We start from the raw sequence: 21,777 nt of genomic DNA, 5'->3' as shown, positions 1-21,777 counted from the left end.
TTCATGGTTCAATCACATAGACCGTGATTATGAGTCAGGCAGGGAAACATTTTGCAAAAGTTTTATGTGCTAATTTTGCTCCACCTCATTACAATGGTTTTCGCCAGAGATTTGTTCCCATGCTATTTTAATGCGTGTTTAAGTTGCATGAGAAAAATCACATTAATGAAAGCGTCATGCAATTTTATTGCATGGCCAAAAAACATGCAGAAATTTCAGAACCTGTTGTGAGTGAAGAATTTATGTCTCCTCCAATGGTATTCAACCTTTACTATGAATTTTTTATTCCGATTAATTTTACCATGCATACTTTCACTCCGCAAATACATTCATTCCTAATAATTTCACTCCGCAAATACATTCATTCCGGAAACTTTCTTCGCGCAATACTATTACTCCGCAAGGAAAAATTGCATGTCAGTGACACAATTTAGAGAGACGAGTTGGTTATTGTAGTTGAGAAAGAGAGGGTGCATGTTGGCATGGGGATTGAAGTATTTTGAAAAAGTAGCTTTTACATTTAAGCTATAAACTAAAAGGACATTTGAGGGTTTGCTGAAGTGACATACAAATAAACATGCGGAACAGATCCATTTAGTTTAATTTTGATAAGGGCTCCAAATGCAAAATCTTATGCTGTTGTAGCTATAAATAATGTTAAAAATCAAAATTTAAGTTTGTGCGCAAAGTAAAGATAGGAAAAAGAACACATTTAAAAAAAAGAGACTTACTAAAATAATTTAGGGTGAATCCGGTCACTCAACGGAGCACTGCATTCTGGTTTAAATGTGGAAAAGTAAATTTTGCCATGTCGTATGTGCCTACGTGTTCCCCATCTTATGTTATATGTGCATGATCGATATGCATGTATTCCCCTCTGATCGATTAAAGACGCAATTACAGTTGTGTCCATCTCTAGTATGCCAGTTTCCAGTTTTCGTGAATATAACGAATATCAGGCCTATGTAAAGCTACGTTGCCACGTTTTACAGTGTGCACGTTAATTCATTGAATTGTCCCCGTTTCTAGGCCTCAAAAGGGCCCGGACTCAGATTCAGCTCCTGTTTCCTGAACTCTCCGAGGAGCGATACAGCCCCCACCTGTATCCCTGACCCTTCACTTACTTTCATGCCTCGCAGTGCCCGGCTAGGCCTGGCTCTGCCTCCCAGTCTGCCAAGAGTATGTTATGTTTCTAGTTATCAGTCCAGCCCTCCTTCTCTGCATTCCTAAGCTACTGAATCGCATCAATAGTTTCCGTCATGGTCTAGCCTTTATGTCTCCATGTAAGAGAAATACTGTATTAATGTTCATAGAATATTCCTCACACACGCAATACATGTAGAATAATGCATGCACCAGTCTTAAAGTCTGTTAGCCTTTGCCCTGATAACTTTTGGATTCTATCAACATGTACTATAAACACCAGATACCAGATATGCCTGAGTACATGTCACTCTGACACTCCAGACTTTCGTCTCCTCTTCTAGCGCAGAAGTCATAGCCCCCCAGTTCTCCCTAGTAACACGTCATTGCCAGTTTGCGCGCACCACTAGGTTAGAGGTCCCAGCTGCTCAGGTAGCCCCCTCCATGTTTCCGCCCCGTTTATGACATATTCTATTACGTTTACATCACATGTCTATGTATACGCCCTGTACACACCTCTTGTTACACCCACTTTATGCCTTATCTTTCGCGACTGCTACAAACTCCGCCTACTGCTACGCCTACTGTATTGAATGGAATGTATTTGTTTAACTATAAATATTGTGCACTGTTATTAAAAGTTACCCCTTATGCTCCCAGATCCTGCCCCCGGCAGCTGCCATCCCATTCCCATGCAGGCTGTCCTGTTCCTGTCATTTATGCTTAATTAAAGCCTGTCAACTCTAGCTACCTCGTATCTTGACTCTTATTTATTGAGCTACCCGTTTATTGATTATAGTCAAAAATAGAACCGGTAATTAATTATTTATTTACCACATAATGGCGCCCGAACAGGGACTTGCCCTTTCCCCACGCGCCGGAGAAGCCACGCAGGCCCCCTGATCCTCTGCAGCCGTGACGGAACCATACCGGCCACGTGCAGATATTTCTGCTTCAAGTATCCCTCAGGCCCACGGAGGAGACGGAGGTTGCGGTCCAGCGTCCAGACGAGGCGGTGGAGGAACGCGGCGAGTCCCGACCAAAGCCCAAGCCGAGAGTCCAAGGTCCGAGGTATCCGGAGGCCCACCTGTAACTGAAGTCCGAAGTTCGTCCGTCCGTCGTCGTAGCAGTCCAGTCCAGTTCGAGGCCTTCCGTTCTTGCTGCCCGGTGAGTACCATTGCTGGGGTAGTATCTAGACAGGGTCAATTAATTTGTCTCTGGTCCGTGGGTTTGGGTACACAGATCCAACACGAAGTGTCCACCTAGGTGGATGCGGGTCCTGACGTGTCTCTTTATGAGACCGGTAAGTTTCGTACTGTTTTAGCAGTGCATCTAGTCATTCCAGTAAGTTCTGTTCTGTTCTCGAGAAATTCATGTGTTCTGTTCTCAGTATTCCAGGTGATATTCTGTCCGAACTGTTAAATGTCAATTCATGTGTTTTCAGTGTCGTGGTATGAGTGATTTGTTTTTCAAGTTATTATTGTGTTTATCGTGTATTGTATTGTGTCCAGATTCCAGTCTAAGTCATGCCTCTGTTCTCGAAATTACGTCAGTTAAAAACCAGAAAAGGTCTGCTCGAAGAAGCAGTTCCTGTCCCGCCTAGGGACAGTCCAGGTCATTTTATGTATCATAAACATGGCATAAGTGCCATATTATATCTAGACTTATGGGTCGAGTATACTAAAGATCTAGAAGAGAAATATAGATGGCCTGTATCAGGTACATGGGATGCCGAGTGCATCATGCGAGTAGAAGAAGCATTATGGAAAAAGAAATCCAGACAGTCCCAGAAAGATGCCATCGAGTTATGGCGCAAAGAATCTCATAAAAGAACCGAAAAAGAAATCAGAAAGTCAGAATTAAGTAGAGAATCCTCAGAAAGAGACCAAGAAAGGGAATTAATCGAAGTAGGTGAACGGGTTAAAGCCGAACAGTCAGACAGACAGAGAAATGCCCTTATTAAGGGTATGTATCCTCTTCTTGCCGAGGGCTTGCCAAAAGCAACCCCGGAAGCACCATGTAATTTTCCGCCGCCATTGGTTCCGATTAAGCTACGTCACAAACCGACCGCAGCTGATATTTTTCTCTCGTCCTATTTGGACGACACGGTCCCAGAATATGCAAATCCTGTTCCGCCAGCTCCTGTAAATAATGTAATTCCTGCTCCTCCAGACACCGGGGCACCTGTTACAGCACCTGTTACGGTACCCCCGGTCCAGCCCATAGTACAAGTACCCGTTACATCAGTCACTCTGCCAGCACGAAGAGTATCAGTCGACGATTCTAGTTTAGGGGCCGCGGGGGGAGGTCCTCCTGGTACCCCGCCGCCACACAAACGTGTAACGTTAGTCGAGTTACATGAACGTGCGTTACAGCGTACGCCCAAACATCAGTCCGTTGCAGATATCAGACGAGCTCTCACCGAATGCCGTTATGATCCAGTCCCAGGCGATGATAATATGGTTATATATTCATTGCGTGTAAGACGGGTGACCGAGTATTTGGACACCCTACCGAATATGAAAGAAGATCTAGACAGAATATATCGTTTCATCCATACAGGAGAAGACCCAGAAAGTATTGGCGAAATCATGTCTCTAAGGAAAGCTGAGACTCAGCTCATGCTATTAAAATTTTTAATTAATTGTTTAGTAAGGGAACAAGATTGTCCGACTAAAGATCCGATCGAAATGAGAATTCTGACAAAGTGGAGTGATCATATAGCCGAGGGAAGACACAAGACACTCAGTAGTATAGAGAGTATGTACAAGAAAATTCGTAAGGAAATAATAAGGTTACACGAGAAACGCAAAGCAGCACAAGTAAGCGAGAAAGAAGACAACACTGATACTGAAGAGGTAGAAGACGAGAATACCGCCAGAATAGCGTATGTAGGTAGAACTAGACTTCCCGACCGAGATTCACGCCTAGAACACAAGAAAGTTTTTCACCTTCCAGCACTAGAACAAGGGAATCTTGAACAAGTATTTCAAGCTACCGATCACATTCTGAAATCACGAATCGGTTATAGTGAACTTAGTACCATGCATGAACAAGAACTAGTCCGATCAGCAGTCCGATGGGCTACTGATTCTACCACTTTTCCAGACGAAATAGTGGCACAAATGTTTCTGAAACTGCCCCCAGCCGAGCAGCGACTGGTGGGTATGTATAAGATCCAGCACCTCATCACACTGTATGAGGGTCAGCATTCTGATCCAGGTCCGTTACATGATGTTCTGAACGAGTTACTCCAATATAGATGGAGAGGTTTAGGTACTGATTTAATTAGTATCATTCTAGAACAGCGCCACAAATATAGAACGTTTCTGAATCCGCATTTTGTTCATGTCTCACCTCCAGAAAGTAAACCATTTTACATAGATAGACAGCATCCATTACGGGAAGTACACCCAGTTAGGACAGAGGGTGGTGAAATGCAACGAGTATTTGTTTACACCCCTATCACAAAGATGGAACTCTTAGAGATGAAGAAATTAATTCCCTGTCACGACAAAGATCCAGCAGGGTTCCATCGAGAATTAAAAGACATGCTCCGTATGGGAGAATACACGTATCCAGATATTATTAAAATGTTAAAGGTCCTGTTGCCCGCAGGGGTATATGAAAAACTCAAGGAAAAAGAATGGGAGGTGGGAGAGAAAAAGATAGATTGGACAGCTCTAGAAGCTGAAGACAATTCACGAGTACCAGGTACCGGTCTTGGGGATAAATGTAAAGAATTGCCCGAGTTATTGATACAAGTTTTGCCAAGGTTACTAGCCACGAAAAAGGAAGATTGGGATGCAATCTCAGCATGTAAACAGAAACAGGATGAAGACACTAGTGATTTTTATTCTAGATTTGAGAAATGTTTTATTATAAACAGTGGTTTGAAGACAGGTAGCGAGTCATACCCTCATCTTTTTGTTACTAAACTAGTCGAGAATTCAAGCCCACAAGTTAAAAATCGAGTTTTGAAAGTCGAAAGTACCTGGCAAGCTAGTACCCCGTCACAAATGCTTCAAATGCTCCAGTATCACCAGAATAGAATCAGGGAAGAGCAAGAACACGAAAGGAGACGTATGAAAGACACAAAAATGAAAGTACTAGTTGCACAATCTGTTCCACAAGACAGTCAGAAGAGGGGTCCGAATCAAGCCAGTCATCCTGCAGCTCCCGTTAAAGGGACATGCAATTATTGTACACAGCCAGGTCATTTTATAAACGAGTGTGCAGTTCTGAAACACAATATAGCCACTGGTAAGACTAAAGAAAGACCACGTCTGCCTAGACAAGAACAAGTTTTACAGACTTCTCAGTCACCACAGAATGCACAACAGACAGTTCCAGCACCGCAGCCTATCGCTGCAACACAGCATGTTACACAGCAAATGTACCAGTATGCTCAGACAGAGTATCCAGAGTATCAACAGTATTCATGAAACAGCCTAGAGAGGGAGGTAGGCTTGCCTCTCATCGAGATACCTGTAGATCAAGAGGGTACCTATGTACACAGTCAAGTATTAGGGAAAGACAGAAAGTTTTTGATTGATACAGGGGCAAGTAGGACTACTATCAGTCATGACGAGGTTCCAGGGGCTCCGCTCTCAGGCTCTAGAAATGTTTCCCTTGGATTTTCAGGAAAGCCTATTGTGAACGAGATTTCAAAACCAGTTTCCCTAGAAGTTGGTCCATTGTCCCGAACTACTGATTTATTACTTACGAAATCATGTCCAGAAAATTTGTTAGGCATTAAAACATTGAAAGAATTAGGGGCAGTTATTTGCTGTTCCCCAGAAGGAATCCGATTGTTTTTAAGAGACTTTAAAGGTCACTATGTATTACGTGATTTTGATTCAAGATTGTCAAATGTACCGCAGCATTTATGGGCGCAAGGTCCAACTGATGTAGGTTTTATGCACATCACACCCCATCGTGTGACTCTCAAGCAAGGTATAGTCTTGCCACGAATCAGACAGTACAGATTGCCACCTGAGGCTGTAGCAGCCTTATCCAAAATTATTGATGAGCTCATTGCTCAAGGAGTGGTTGTAGAAACTGACTCCAATGTATGTAATTCTCCTATCATTCCAGTCATGAAACGTACTGATCCAAATGCACCTCCAGTATATCGATTAGTGATTGACCTTCGAGAACTTAATAAATGTATCATACCCCAGTATCCAGTAGTGCCAGATATTTCATCTCTATTGACAGCCATTGATTCCGAAGCTACATTTTTCACTGTTATCGACCTCAAGAACGCATTTTTCAGTGTCCCGATTCATCCAGACAGCCAGTACCTTTTTGGTTTTTGTTTAAATGGAAGGAGCTATAAATTCACACGAGCTCCTCAAGGTTTCACAGAAAGTCCTAGTATTTACAGTCAAGCACTTAAGAGACAACTAGACAATATTCACATGCCAACTGACACTGCCCTGCTCCAGTATGTCGATGATCTACTGATCACAGCCCGTTCTGAACGTGACTGCGAGCGTGCGTCACTTACAGTTCTGTATTTTCTGGCCGAGCAGGGGCACAAGGTGTCCCCTTCCAAATTACAATTCTGTGTCCAGCAAGTGATCTACCTAGGCCACTTACTGTCCAAGTGGGGTAGGCAGTTGACACCAGACCGTATCCAGTTGATAGCGAGTCTTCCACAGCCCAAGACACAGAAGGAGGTACGTGCTTTTATTGGCCTCACTTCTTACTGCAGACAATGGATTCCTCAGTATGCATTTCTAGCCAAGCCACTGATACAGTTAACGACACAGGAGGCAGCCGTATCGACTGTCCTCCCTTGGACCCAGGAACATACACTTGTTTTTAATGAATTAAAGAAAGCCTTATGCCAAGCACCTGTTCTAGCTACACCGAACTACAGTAAGCCTTTTACACTTTTTGTCACAGAACGTGATAGTACTGCATTATCTGTTCTCACACAAGATCAAGCAGGACAATACAAGCCTTGTGCTTATTTTTCGAGCACATTAGATCCAGTAGCCCAGGCTCTGCCTGCGTGCCTCAAGTCAGTTGCAGCCACAGCTCTAGCCATCAGACAAAGTGATTCCATAGTGTTAGGACACTCCCTGACAGTACAAGTTCCACACTCCGTGGAAGTTCTTTTAAACCGAACTCAGACTCAGCACTTGACAATTGCACGTTTAACAGGTTTTACTTTTAACACGTTTAACGTTTAACTGACACTGTTACAGCCACACATAGAAATCAGACGCTGCAACGTTTTAAATCCAGCTACACTGTTACCGTCAGTTACTTCAAATCCTGCCACACATAACTGTGTGGAAGTCATTAACATTATGACTAAGCCAAGACAAGACCTGACAGACATTGCATTACCTAATCCCGACCTGACACTTTATGTGGACGGTTCATGTATGAGAACCAGTACAGGAGAACTAGTAGCCGCGTATGCAGTGACTACTGAAACCGAAGTAATAGAAACGCACCGTATTGACACCCTGTCTGCTCAAGCAGCAGAGCTAGTTGCTCTGACCCAAGCCTGCATACGTGCCAAGAACCTGAAAGTAAACATATACACAGATTCACGTTACGCATTCGGAGTTGTACACGACTTCGGAGTACTCTGGCAGGAGAGAGGTTTCATGCCTTCTCATGGAACCAAGATTCAGCATGGTCTCCTCATTCAAGCTCTGTTAGATGCAATACATTTACCGACAGCTATCGCTATCATGAAGTGCAAGGCACATACGAAAGTTACTGATTTCATTTCCCAAGGTAACGATCTAGCAGATCGAACAGCCAAGCTTACAGCTCAGACACCAGACATTCCAGTTAACAAGACACAGACATCCACTCCAGAACAGACTACTTGTATGACAGTTAAGGACCCTACACAAGATGTCATAGACATACAGTTACATGCTACTCCCAAAGAAATAAAGAAATGGTCCGAACAAGGAGGGGTCCAGACAGATCAGGGATGGGTGACGAAGGGAAAAGCCACATGGTTTCTCCCCGACTCCATGGTTCAAGTCATTATTAATACCGCACATAGTCCAGAACATCTAGGAGAAAAAGCTATGTTAGACAGTATTCAGAACCTTTGGTTCAACAAGCACTTACGAGCTGCAGCCAAGCAGAAAGTCCGTACCTGTATGATATGTTGCCAGTTCAATCCAGGTAAAAGTGTCCCGGTGGAACAAGGTGGATTCCAACCTCCTGACCACCCTTTTGAAGTCCTCCAGATGGATTATATTCAGATGGAGCGATGTCGAGGTTTCAAGTATGTCCTTGTAGTTGTATGCGCTTTGTCCAGGTGGACAGAAGCATATCCAGTTCCAGATTACACAGCAGCGACCACTGCCAAGCAGTTGGTTCGTGAATTTTTTCCCCGTTATGGACTCCCTAGGGTCGTGTATTCTGATAACGGCCAGCCATTCTCATCCGAGTTAATGAAACATGTTTCCCTTCTGTTAGGGTACCAGTGGAAGTTCCATTGTGTGCGCCATCCTGAAGCAGCCGGTCTCGTAGAGAGACATAATCAGACCCTGAAAATCCGTATTGCCAAGACATGTAAAGAGAAAGGTGTAGACTGGCTAGTTGCCCTGCCAGTTGCTCTATTTTACATGCAAATGGTTGCACATTCCAGATCAGGTCTATCCCCTTATGAGGTCGTATTCGGCCGCCCCCCAAACATGTGGGGTACACCTAGACCCCGTAGTATTACAGATGTTTCCAGTAATATGCTGACAGATTACCTAGCTTCCTTGATGTCTGCCCTACACTCTTGTCGTTCACAGGTTGCCGCCGCATTTCCAGACAACACCGAGGTGAAACCGCATGAAGTCGTTCCCGGTGATCTCGTATTTGTCCGGAATTTTGATCGTTCAAGTCCGCTGGAGCCCCGCTGGAAGGAGCCCCGCATGACCTTACTAACAACAAGGACCGCAGTCAAGCTAGAGGGAAGAAAAGGATGGGTCCATCTGAGCCATATAAAGAAATTTCACGGACTTAAAGACTGCCCTATTCTCAAGGACTGCCCAGATACAGACTCTGAATTCAAGCCTCCCCTGTTAGAGAAAACTCCGCAGCAGGAGTATAAACAGAAACTCAGGTCTAGTAAAATAAGTCAGCCAGTTTAATTGTCTAAGTCCCTCTCGGGTGAAACGGTTAGACAGGTATCTGACATGTATGAGATAGACCCCCATAGTGAGAGAGTTAGTCAAAACTCTATACGATGTATCGTTTTTCTCAGTTTTATATTGTTTCTAAGTTTTATGGTTACCTGCACAAGTTATGCATTACACTTATGTTTTCCAAGTTCACATGTAAATAAGTTTTCTAATGCTACAGTAGAGCACACATTCAGTGATCTGCCTCCTCACGAGTTATCCTATCGTCTTGCTATGCGTAATAATACATTCATCCGAATGTTACACTATTCACACCAGACCAGCAATACCACTAATTGTTGGGTGTGTGGTCGACTCCCCCCTTTCCAGACACCGAAGGGAGTTCTGCCACTTTTTCCTTATCCGTTTTCACATAATGGTTCGTGTGGAGCATGGTCCATGTTAACGTCATCTTCAAATGATATGTCCCTTCTGAATAGAACATGTTTTCCAGACAAGCAAGGTCTCCCCCATAGAACAGGGTTAGATCTAGAAAATGAAGTATATGATTTAGGTAATTATTCTTCGAATTTTATGGTCCTGAATGTTCAGTCTGATACTACTCCAGATTTGCCTGCTATTTCAGTACTACCAGTCAAAGGCGAATTATGCGTCAGAAAGAATGGTTCCGCACATGTAGGACATAGTGATTGTATTACTACTGTCGAGTATAGTGCCAGTGGGAAATCTATTTTCAAAGCCTCACGTCATTCTTATTTTGTTTGTGGTCAGACCGCATATATTCGTCTGCCCCTCGATTGGGATGGAACATGTTACATTGCCTTCCTACTGCCACCAGTTTTTCTAGCCCCATCTGATTATCATAGAAACACACATCTAGTACACGTCAGACATAGAAGGGAGATCGAGTCCCCAATTGTCGATCAAACTGAAACTACTCTAGAACAGTATCAAGACTTTAATAAAGGTTTCTTCTTCTTTATAGGACCTATCCAGAATAGTAAGTTAATCCGTAGGTTAACCAGAACCCTCGAAGCAGTAGTGAATGAGACTACTTCTGCTCTAGGTAACTTAACCGAAGAGCAATCTGCTATGAGATTTGTCGTGCTCCAAAATCGTCTTGTTCTTGACGTCATACTGGCCGATAGAGGAGGAGCATGTAGAGTCATCGGATCTAGTTGCTGCATTTTCATTCCTAATAACGCGCCGTCTGTTTATTCAGCTATAACCAGACTTCATAAAATTGCCCATCAGTTACACCAGAATCCAGGCACCTGGACATGGTCCGGTTGGCTCTGGAGTATTGTATCTGCCTGGGGATGGAAAGTATTGTCATTCCTAGGTATTGCAGTAATGATCATATTCAGTTGCTGCCTCTGTATACAATGTGGCCCTGCGATTTGCGGCATGTGTGCTACCTCTTGTATTCCTATTCCTAGTCCTAAATCCCGTTCCAAGACAATTCGAGACGAGCAAATGATGCTATATGAAATGATAGATGGTATCATGAATATTGATGTTTCCTGATGGAAACGTAGGGCACAAGGAGGGAATGTGGAAAAGTAAATTTTGCCATGTCGTATGTGCCTACGTGTTCCCCATCTTATGTTATATGTGCATGATCGATATGCATGTATTCCCCTCTGATCGATTAAAGACGCAATTACAGTTGTGTCCATCTCTAGTATGCCAGTTTCCAGTTTTCGTGAATATAACGAATATCAGGCCTATGTAAAGCTACGTTGCCACGTTTTACAGTGTGCACGTTAATTCATTGAATTGTCCCCGTTTCTAGGCCTCAAAAGGGCCCGGACTCAGATTCAGCTCCTGTTTCCTGAACTCTCCGAGGAGCTTTACAGCCCCCACCTGTATCCCTGACCCTTCACTTACTTTCATGCCTCGCAGTGCCCGGCTAGGCCTGGCTCTGCCTCCCAGTCTGCCAAGAGTATGTTATGTTTCTAGTTATCAGTCCAGCCCTCCTTCTCTGCATTCCTAAGCTACTGAATCGCATCAATAGTTTCCGTCATGGTCTAGCCTTTATGTCTCCATGTAAGAGAAATACTGTATTAATGTTCATAGAATATTCCTCACACACGCAATACATGTAGAATAATGCATGCACCAGTCTTAAAGTCTGTTAGCCTTTGCCCTGATAACTTTTGGATTCTATCAACATGTACTATAAACACCAGATACCAGATATGCCTGAGTACATGTCACTCTGACACTCCAGACTTTCGTCTCCTCTTCTAGCGCAGAAGTCATAGCCCCCCAGTTCTCCCTAGTAACACGTCATTGCCAGTTTGCGCGCACCACTAGGTTAGAGGTCCCAGCTGCTCAGGTAGCCCCCTCCATGTTTCCGCCCCGTTTATGACATATTCTATTACGTTTACATCACATGTCTATGTATACGCCTTGTACACACCTCTTGTTACACCCACTTTATGCCTTATCTTTCGCGACTGCTACAAACTCCGCCTACTGCTACGCCTACTGTATTGAATGCAATGTATTTGTTTAACTATAAATATTGTGCACTGTTATTAAAAGTTACCCCTTATGCTCCCAGATCCTGCCCCCGGCAGCTGCCATCCCATTCCCATGCAGGCTGTCCTGTTCCTGTCATTTATGCTTAATTAAAGCCTGTCAACTCTAGCTACCTCGTATCTTGACTCTTATTTATTGAGCTACCCGTTTATTGATTATAGTCAAAAATAGAACCGGTAATTAATTATTTATTTACCACATAAAGATGGAGTATTTGTATACTTTCAATGAGCAAATAAGAAGGAGGAAACTTATTTCTAGATAAAAAATGGACAGGGAGAGGGTAAAATGATATGGAGTGGATGAAGAATTTTGCAGATGGTGAAGCAGTTTACAAGGTAAACGTAGGTTAATGTTGAAAAAATGAATCTCTTTTTTATGTTTTTACTTCTTTTGACGAAAGCGGTAATTCATTATAACAATACTTTTACTTTGCAGAGTGACTTCTACGGGAAGGGCTGCTGGAAAGATCTTCGGAAAGGTAAGTTAGATTTTCTTAACAGTTATTGAATTAAAATGATAGTACGTTTATGAGGATGGCCTTTCAATGACTTTTATTTTCGTTATGAAAGCAAACGTTGTTCACAAATGCGTAATAAATGTAGTTTTACATTTTTCAATATATTTTTAAGTGTCATTCCTTTGTTGTAAAAAAATGCGGATTATTTATTTTTGCGGTTTTAAAATGCGTTGTGATGGGATGCGGAGTCATATCATGCGGTATAAAGTCATATATTCCTCCTTCAATACCTTCATGTTGCATGCTTGATTGAGTACCAACTTGATAAATTCTTAAAGCTAACCTGGGAGTCACAGGGCTTCTCCTCAAAGGGGCATATGTACGAGGAAGTGGAGGAGTGAGGCATTAGCCGTCATGGGTTAACGCCTCACTCCGCCATTTCAGAAACGCAAGGCTGCACCATATTTACAACGATATGGTGCAGCCTTGCGTTTCCCCCTGCCCTGGCGCTACACTTAGCAGTGTAGCACCAACAGAGGCACCATAGTGCAAGGGTGTCTGCGTGCAGGGGAGGATTGTTTATGTGTAGGAAGGTGTCCCTTCCTGCACATAAACAATTCTAAAATGCCATTTTGTCACTTTTCTGTGTGCTGCTTCATGCAGCACACATGAAAGTCACAAATTGGCATTTCTTTTAAAGATTGTTTATGTACAGGAAGGGGGTCCTTCCTGTACATAAGCAACTTATGGCAGTTTGCTTTTTCCATGTGTGCTACACAAGTCAGCACACATGGAAAACGCAAAAACTAGGAGAAATAATGCATTTTCCTCACTTTGCCAACTTAAGACCAGGTCTTTCCTGGTCTTAATTTTGGCATGGCCTCCTATGTACACTACCCTTGCACATAGGGGTCAGCATCAAAATCAATTGGTGTTGCAGTGGAACGCGCACCGCAACACCCACTGCCCACCCCTTTCATGCTAACCATAGCGTGAAAGGGGGCCTTATTTACAAGGCAGTCTTGTAAATAAGGCAAGGCCACTCTAGGCACAGGAATGTCACAAAAAGTGATGTACCCGTGGCGATAGGGGCTTGTACATATGCCCGTAGGATTTCTGAGCAGTCGGAAATACTTTTTAAACATAGAGAAGAAGATGGGAACCCTTGCACACAGATGTCGAGAACAGTATATTTAAACCATGCTGTTGATATTATGTATTTAAAATCGCAATTATTAGTACAATGTCCTACAGTTTCACCAGCACATTCCTGTTGAGCATTCCTTTTGGTTGAATATTTCATAATCTTACAATGCTTCATCAAAAGAAAATTGAAGAGAGTTCTTAAGTGGAGAGGACATTTGATGTCTTCATGTTGAATCAGTAAGTTTGTTTTGTGTTCTTTTTCAAAAATGATTTTATTAGGTCTACTTAATGTATTTTATTTTGTATAGCCACAGCAAATGTGGTGAAGCTTGTGGAGGATTTAAATATTTTATATTGGCACTGTCCACCAGGCTTTTATAAAGCAGCCTTTAAACATTTAGTTACAAACTTTAATTATATGTTTGAAAAAAAAGATGATCTGTCATATTCACTACTAGTAATCTAGATCTAAATCAATAATGTGGTTTCACCAATCTCCAGGCTTGTAAATGTATCGCCCTTAGTACAGTTCCATTTTTTGACCACTGCAATAGATTTGCCTGTGTTGCGCAGTCTCTTGCAATTTTCAACTTCAGCAGGGCAAAGTACTGATACTCGGCTACCACTCAAAACAGCTTGAACATCTATTTGCTACAATTAATGGTTGTGGATCGAATGATCATTAATATCGGTATTGGTAGCAGAAACTGCAATTTATAGTGGGAAAGGAGGAAGTTGACTCAAATCAACTCTCTTTTTTATGTCGCAAGCTGTCAACGGCCGTTTTCCTCTCTATCCTGGAGTCCTCCCTTTAAAATCTGAGTGGCCCAATACCCATGAGTAACCATACAATGCCAAATGCCCCTTAAAGCTCCTGTGATAGAGCGGGCCATGCACCACCTTATCACACCTACCAACTCTCAAGTGGGACAAGGAGTCGTAGAGCAAAATCTGTCAATATCAAGTAACAATTAGTGAGCAATCGAGAGAGATGTCAGCAACAGTAAAGCTACAGAAAAGGCCACAAAGGAGAAAGGCCCGCAAGATGCGGAGCAGGAAAATGAGCACTCCGTTACACATCTGGCAACATCATCTTAATATCCTATGGGATTTATATTTCAGCTGACTGGATATTCGTCAACTTTGTGACGGAGTAACCCATCCGCTGAGATCTAAATCAGGTCCTTTGTCTTCGTGATTTTGAATTGATTTGAATCATTTTGACTAATGTACTCATGTACTGATTACTAATTTATTACTAATTTGAATGATTTGAGTTTGTAATTTTGCTAATCTGTTAATAAAACTTAATGGTTTGCAGATCTACCACTCTCTGCCATTTTTATGGAGCCAACTGTGCATCACAATATTTGAACATAGTCATTTTGCCTTGTTATGCCTCAGTCCGGCAATAAAGGTCCATCTGCTTGAGTGCAGTTTGTACTTGAATTTGCACCAGAACCCGGCATGGTGCAAATCTTCTGCAACAAAATGCTTCAAAAGAAAATATTTCCAGTGCTCTGTCTTTACACAACATTATCTCTGTTGAGAGGCAACAATAGGGTTAAATCGCTTTAGGACAGGGGCTATATCATGATGAGCCAAGCCCATACATTTATATATGTGAGGTGTCTAAAGTTTAAACATAGAACTTCGAATTTCTCCGAGTCAATGCATTTACTTTAGACAGAACAGGAAAAAGAGAGGCTTTCATTGGCATTATTGCTGATTTGTTCGGTTTAAGGTTCATGCCTTAACTGATAACTTCTAAATTGTATGTTTGAACTGTAAACAACTCGCACACAAAACAGATTTAAAAAACAGGAGCTTGGCCCACCATGATGCCCCCGTGGTGGACAACTTGAACTGTCTGATGGAATGGGGCAGATGTTTCTGTGGGAAGGTGCTGAGTCAGATGGTGTGTAAAGAGAGCAGATCGAAGGTGATCGAGGCAGAAGGGGGGCAAGAGCGCCTGGGATATTGACTTTCCTTCCCCCATGGTCTTCTTTTCTTCTCTCACTTCTCTCCTCAGTGTCTCAGGGGAGCTTACGCACTGCACAGGGCTGCCACAGAGCAGCCTGCTTCAAAGGCGCTCACTCACTGCTGAGAGTTTCAGAGAGCAGAGAGGGATTTCTGCTGTCTGATGCCAGCATTTTCCAGGAGTGTGCAGCATGAGGGACTGTGCTACTGTCTGAAGCTCGCGCTGTAAGATCTTAGTACACAGAAACACAGGTATGATCCACCAGGATCCTGTAGGATCCGTCTGACATCCTGGGCAGCCCAGCTGCAGTTCATTCTGCTCAAGTGGAATCAGACAGACCTTTTATTCTACCCAGTTGGAGGCAGATTTTTAGGGCAATGAGCCTCTTCTCGTGCCTCTGTCACTTTCCTCTGCTCCCACAGATTAATGGAAGCAGGCACAGGGAGGCTTCAAGAGAGGAAGAGAGAAAGAGAGGGAAGAGGAAGGTAGAGAGAAAGCAATCAGAGAGGGAGAAGAGAGAGAAAATGGGTGGATGGAAAAAGACAGCGAAGCGATGAAGGGAGACGGGGTGGTTTGTGCATTTTTGCCACACTACTGCTTTTGGTTCTCTAGGCTGGCCCTTTTCACAAGTGTCCCCTGCAATTTGCAGAGGGGCATCTTTGGTCCCGCTCTATGAATGGAGAGGGGACCAGGGGGTTGTAACAGTGGCTCCTTTCCCCTTGTTGGGATGTCTGTTTCCAGTGTGCTGGATTGACCTTTTTCTTTGGATGTATAGCAAATGTGACAAAATAAAAACAAAATATAAAGTCATCTTTAATGCTCGTTCGCTTTCCAGTTCCAGACTGGTTATTTTGGAGGTGCTGCAGCACGCCCACACCCCTGCTTCCAGCACCCATGCCTGTTCCTGCTCCGCTCACCTCTCGCAAGGAAAGACATCACTGGATTTGCCCAGCCGCGGTACGTGCAGGTAACAGCGGTAGGGCCGTGTTGGAAGGGATTTCAAGGGATGATGCAGAGGCGAAATTAAATAAATAAATAATTTCCCTCCGCATCATCCTTCGAAATCCCCCCAATGCGGCTTACCGCCCCACCACTGTTACCTGCACGGACCGCGGCTGGATTTGTATCGTACCTCAGGGGAAGTTTAAGGGTTTTATGGTTTAAATCGTTTTATTGAATATGCTGCAAACAATAACATTACACCCACCTACAACCACTGGTCGGGGGGGGACCTTGTAATCAATTTCAAGTTTTGTTCATGCAAAAAAGGAGAGTCAAAGAAGAGTAGAGTAAAGCAGAGATGAGAATGAGAGCAGCAGGAGAGAGGAGAGACAGGAATCCACCCACAGCTTAAGGTACGACCTGGTAGGAATCTAGGGCTGAGTTTCCTTAGAAGGGAGGGGTGGGTCTATGGGGGGAGTCGTGGGGGATCACAGGAATCTTAAATACCGAGAGCAAGTAAGCTCAATGAACTCGGAGGATAGGTATGCCACAGTGGACCCCCAGGTCTTATCAAATTTAGGTATCGTGTGATTGATCCCCGCAGTGATCCTTTCCATCCCTACCACCTCCAACAATCTGTGCAGCCAGTCTTGTTTAGCAGGGATATCTTCTGTGCCCCATTTTGACTGGCAAGCCTGCTTAGCCGCCCCCAGAGCTAGAGTGATCACCCTACCCCTACAGGAGCAGAGAGGGTATGTGAGAGGGTTCGGAAGGTCCAACAGGATGTAGCTGGGGAATTTGGGAAGTTCTGTCTGGTATATGTGGTCAACTAAGGGTAATATAGAGCCCCAGAATGCCTGTATCTTGGGTCAGTTCCATAGAATGTGGGACAGTGTGCTCGCCTGACCGCATTTGCGCCAACAAAGATCGCTGCTTCGAGGCCTCCACTTGGCGACAAGTGCCGGAGTATAATACCAATAGTGCGCAATTTTTAGGAGCATCTCCTTCCCTGAGGTGCTGCACGATGATGCCCGGGCCCTGTGGATAATGTCCACCCACTCTTGTTTCCTGACCCTTCTCCGATTCCCACCTATGATGTGCTAGGGACTTAGCTTGATTATTAGCCTTGTTGAAAAAATTATAAATATCTGACAGGAGGCTTTTTTTTCAGGTGCGGGTAATATACCAAAGCTCAAATTCTATAAGGAGCTGACCTGCATGTATACGGACATGGGGCTGTGTGATCCAATGGTGCAGCGCCAAGTATTGCCAGTACTCCTCTTGGAATCCCATAGTGAGTCACCAATTGGGGAAATTCCATAATTCCCTGCACATCAAAAGATCGCCTATACATTTACAGTTTGCTTCTTGCCATTTCAAGTAGGCATTCCTTATGAGAGCCGGGGGGAAGTCTGGATTCCCAATGAAAGGGGTCAGAGGTGACATAGCCGTAGACAGCTGACATTTCTCCTGGACCTTGTCCCATACCTTCATGGTGGTGCACAGGACCGGGGAGAGGTACACGCCCTGCGGGCGGTGTCGCCTGGGGAGCCAGGGATCCTTCCAGATGTAGATCCATGCCACGCCCCTGTCCATGAAGCACCAGTGTTTTTAAGACTGTAGTAGTTAACATTCTATCATCCAACGCAGTTGCGCCGCCTCATAGTAGCATCCAAGATGGGGGACCCCAAGGCCCCCATCTTCCTGTCGCAAGTATGTGAGGTGTCGAGCCATGCGTGGTTTCTTTCCCCCCGAATGAAGACCGACTCGGCAAAGGACCTGTTGCAAAAAATGCAAATGGACCCAGTCAAATGCCTTTTCAGCATCCACTGATAGGAGTATTGCCGGGGTCTGAGTGTTTTGCGTCTTAGTCAGTAGGTGGCATAGTCATCAAAACCCATCTCCGCAATTGTGGTCTGGGATAAAACCCGACTGGTCCGGGTCCACCAGGCCTTGCATATGTGGCGCAATTCGTAACGCCAAAATGTTGATAAAAATCTTCAGGCCCACGTTAAGCAGGGAGATGGGGCGGTATGAGGCGCACTCTCGAGGATCCTTTCCCGGCTTGGGAACGACCACTACCTCTGCCATGGACATCAATGGGGTGAGGTTCCCAGTTGCGCTGAAGGTGTTGAACAAACGTGCTAGGAGGGGAGCCTGGTCTGGTGCAAAAACTTTATAAAAATCGACCGGAAAACCGTCTTCGCCTGGAGCATTGCCAACCGAAAGTCCCTGAATAGCCCGTAAAACTTCATCAGGGTGGATGTCCGCATCCAGAGTGATCGGGATATAGTCTAGCAGTCAAGTCAATGACGCTGCTCGCATGTACTCCTTGGCCACAGTAGGATCCAGGCTTTCAGCTGAGTATAGCGCTGTATAAAAGACCTAAAATTCTAACGCAATATCCCCATCCGACCGCAGGGTCTCACCCTGAGCATTCGTAAGTTCTGCCACCCGAGGTGCCGCTCTCTCTGCCTGAAGAGCTTGTGCCAGTAGTATCCCAGCCATGTTCCCTCCCTTTTAGTAGCGCTGCCTAGTATGGAGCACAGCGTATTCGGCGCGATTGAGGTCTAGTGCCCGCTGCTGCTTCCTCGCCTGCTTGAGTAGTCTCCGTGTTTGAACAGCCCCGTCTGGCGATGAACCCCCTCCAGCTCCCGAATCTGGTCCTCCAATTCCCCCCTCTTATCTTTATGGTCCTTATTCAGGCTCGCCGCGATGCGGAGGACAGCCTTCAGGGAGTCCCAGAGCATGTCAACCCCAACTGAGCCTACGTCATTTAATTCCAAGTAGGTTTTGATAGCGCCCGCAAATTGATAATTTTAGCATCATCTGTGAGCAATTTGGGATTTAAGCGCCATGAATTCTGCAGCGGAGAATAGCCCGGGAGGGTCAACGTTAAGACGACCGGGGAATGAACAGAGAGTGCCGCCAACCCCAATAGAGAGGTTGTTGGTGGATGCCGTGACTCTGGGCAAAGTCCAAAAAAGATCAATGCGGGCGTACGTTTGATGAGCCACGGAGAAGTACGTGTACTCAAGTGCAGACGGGAAGCGATGGAGCCAGGCACCTGTACGATCAGCCTCCCTCAGATTTTAAAGCATCATGTCCGTGAGCTAATCCGTATGTTTCACCCTAAGCGTCAACCTGTCCAGATCTGCAGCCAGGACCAAGTTAAAGTCACCCCGTTTACTAAGTCTTCATCATGAGACTCCAGAAGTAAGCTTATCGTATCACGTAAGAAAGCCTACTGGTGCTCATTGGGGGCTATAGACCGAGGCCATCATATGCACTCACTCCCCCATCAACACCCGCAGGGCCACGAGGCGCCCAGAAACCTCCAAAAAGTTTCCTACTACAGTCCCCCGGCAGTGTGTGGCCAAGAGGATCGCCCCTCCGGCGTTCTTAGATCTAAGCGTTCTTCGAACCATTTAGATCCAAGACTCCTCCAGTCTGCCCGCATGAGGTGGGTCTCCTGTAAGAGGCAGATATCACACTTGGCATCTATCAAGAAGGCAAGAAGCACTCGCCGCATAGCCGGCAAATTAAGACCCCGCACATTGAAGCTCATGATTACTACTTTAAGTTGTGTCATGGGATATTATGAAAGGGCGCATCCGCGCACTGACCCACCATGTCTCAGAGAAAACCAGGAGCGGGAGGGTACTCACTCCCCCCTCCCACATCCCACTACTGGACCTCCACCCAAGCACTCCTGCCTTCCCTCGCAGTGCCTAGCTATGTCTTTCTAGCCTGGTGGGGCAGACCCTATGTATATATTTGGGGGAAAGCCCAGGGCATCTAGCAAAGCATTTAGCGCAATAGTGAAGGGGAAGAGCTGATAAGACACACAAGCAGCACTCCCAACCTTCCCCCAGGTGGTCCCATCCTCCCCGTCCACCTGCCGCCCCCAGCCACCAAGTTCGAAGGTACACCCTACCTGTCCATGGGAGAGCTACAGATCTCTTGTGGGTGGAGAGGGAAAGAAAGCAAGGAAAGAGAAAAGAAAAAAGCTGAGAGAAAAAATGAAAATTACAGAAAGACTTCAATGTCGTCTTCGAACAGGGACAATCTGCACCAATGTGCAGGATTCCATGCGTCCGGCAGACGTTCATCACCACCTCGAAAATGGGGCTCCCCCCTCCAAGACCAATGTCTCAAACCGCTGGGCTCAGACCCTTTATGTTATCATCAAGATCCGGGATACCGACTACCAGGGTCAGTAATGGCCTCAGTCTCCGGAGCCCTCCCGGCTCTGCAGCTGACGGAGCAAGTCGTCCCGTTCCTGTTGGCGTTCCTCCACTGACAGCTTTGTCTCGGTGCCCCTCCTAGAGCCTCATCTCCTACCCGCTCTTGACAACTTCCTGGTTGATGGCCCTCCCTCTGCCTCCTCTGAATCCTCCGCCAATGTCAGAGCATCACCAAGTATGGCCTTCGCCTCCTGTAAGTTCTGCACCCCATGCGTTTCATTGTTCCAGACGAAGGACAGGGGGAATGGATGCCCCCACCAGTACCGAATTCCCTGCCCGTGGAGGAGGGATGTGATTCATCGCAGTTCCCTGCACCGCTCTAGGGTGAGGGGTGAGTGATCCTGGAAGACCACCACCTGAAGGCCCTCGAATTCCACCGTCGTTCGGTCCAGTGTGGCGGCCATAATAATCTCCTTCTGCCACTAGGATTACAGGCAACTCAGGATATCTTGTGGCTGGCCGGGATCGGAGGCCGGCCGCCCAGCATGGTGTGTGCGGTCCAAAGTGACCTCCTTGTCCCGCAACTCTGGGGCCAAGTGTTTAAAGAGACAAAGAACCTATTCTTTCAGCTTGCCACCATCTGCCTGAAGTGGCAATCCCTTAATATGAATATTATTGAGCAGTTTTCCAGGTCTTCCAGCTAGAGATATAGCTAATCATTCTGTTCACGGAGGTCAATAAGTTCCCGGGCCTGGGTAGTGAGCTCTTCCTCTTGTCTTGTCCCAGTTGCGTTCCTTGGTATCCACTCTGTCCCCCACTTCACTGAGCTCCATCCAGAGCTGCTTGACACCGGAGGCCGTGTCTTGACGCAGGCTAGTGAAGTAATCCCGGAGGGAGCTGAAGAGTTGTTCCATGAATTCTTTCGTGACCGGCTCAGCAGCGTGGCCTGCATCTGAATCCGTCCCTGCTTCTCCAGTCTTCTTCCTGCCCGTTTTCTGAATCAGGTCTTTAATGAAAGGATCCTTACTCATGGTGTTTTTTCTGGATCGTTGTGTGGTCATGGCCATGACCGGCGGGGCCCATGGCCATGCAGCTTCAGGTGGGGGGACAGGTGCTCCTCCAGCTGTCAGCAGTGCCAGGAGGAACGTGTAAGGACGGGAACAGGGCTTCCACACACGGGGCTCTCGGTCACCCGCCCATCCTCACACTTCTAAGGGTCGCCGTATAAGCCCCTGAGTGTTTGCTGCTGAC

The sequence above is a fragment of the Lissotriton helveticus genome, chromosome 11, assembly GCF_964261635.1.
Source record: "Lissotriton helveticus chromosome 11, aLisHel1.1, whole genome shotgun sequence".
NCBI lineage: Eukaryota > Metazoa > Chordata > Amphibia > Caudata > Salamandridae > Lissotriton > Lissotriton helveticus.
This window is presented reverse-complemented; position numbering follows the sequence as displayed.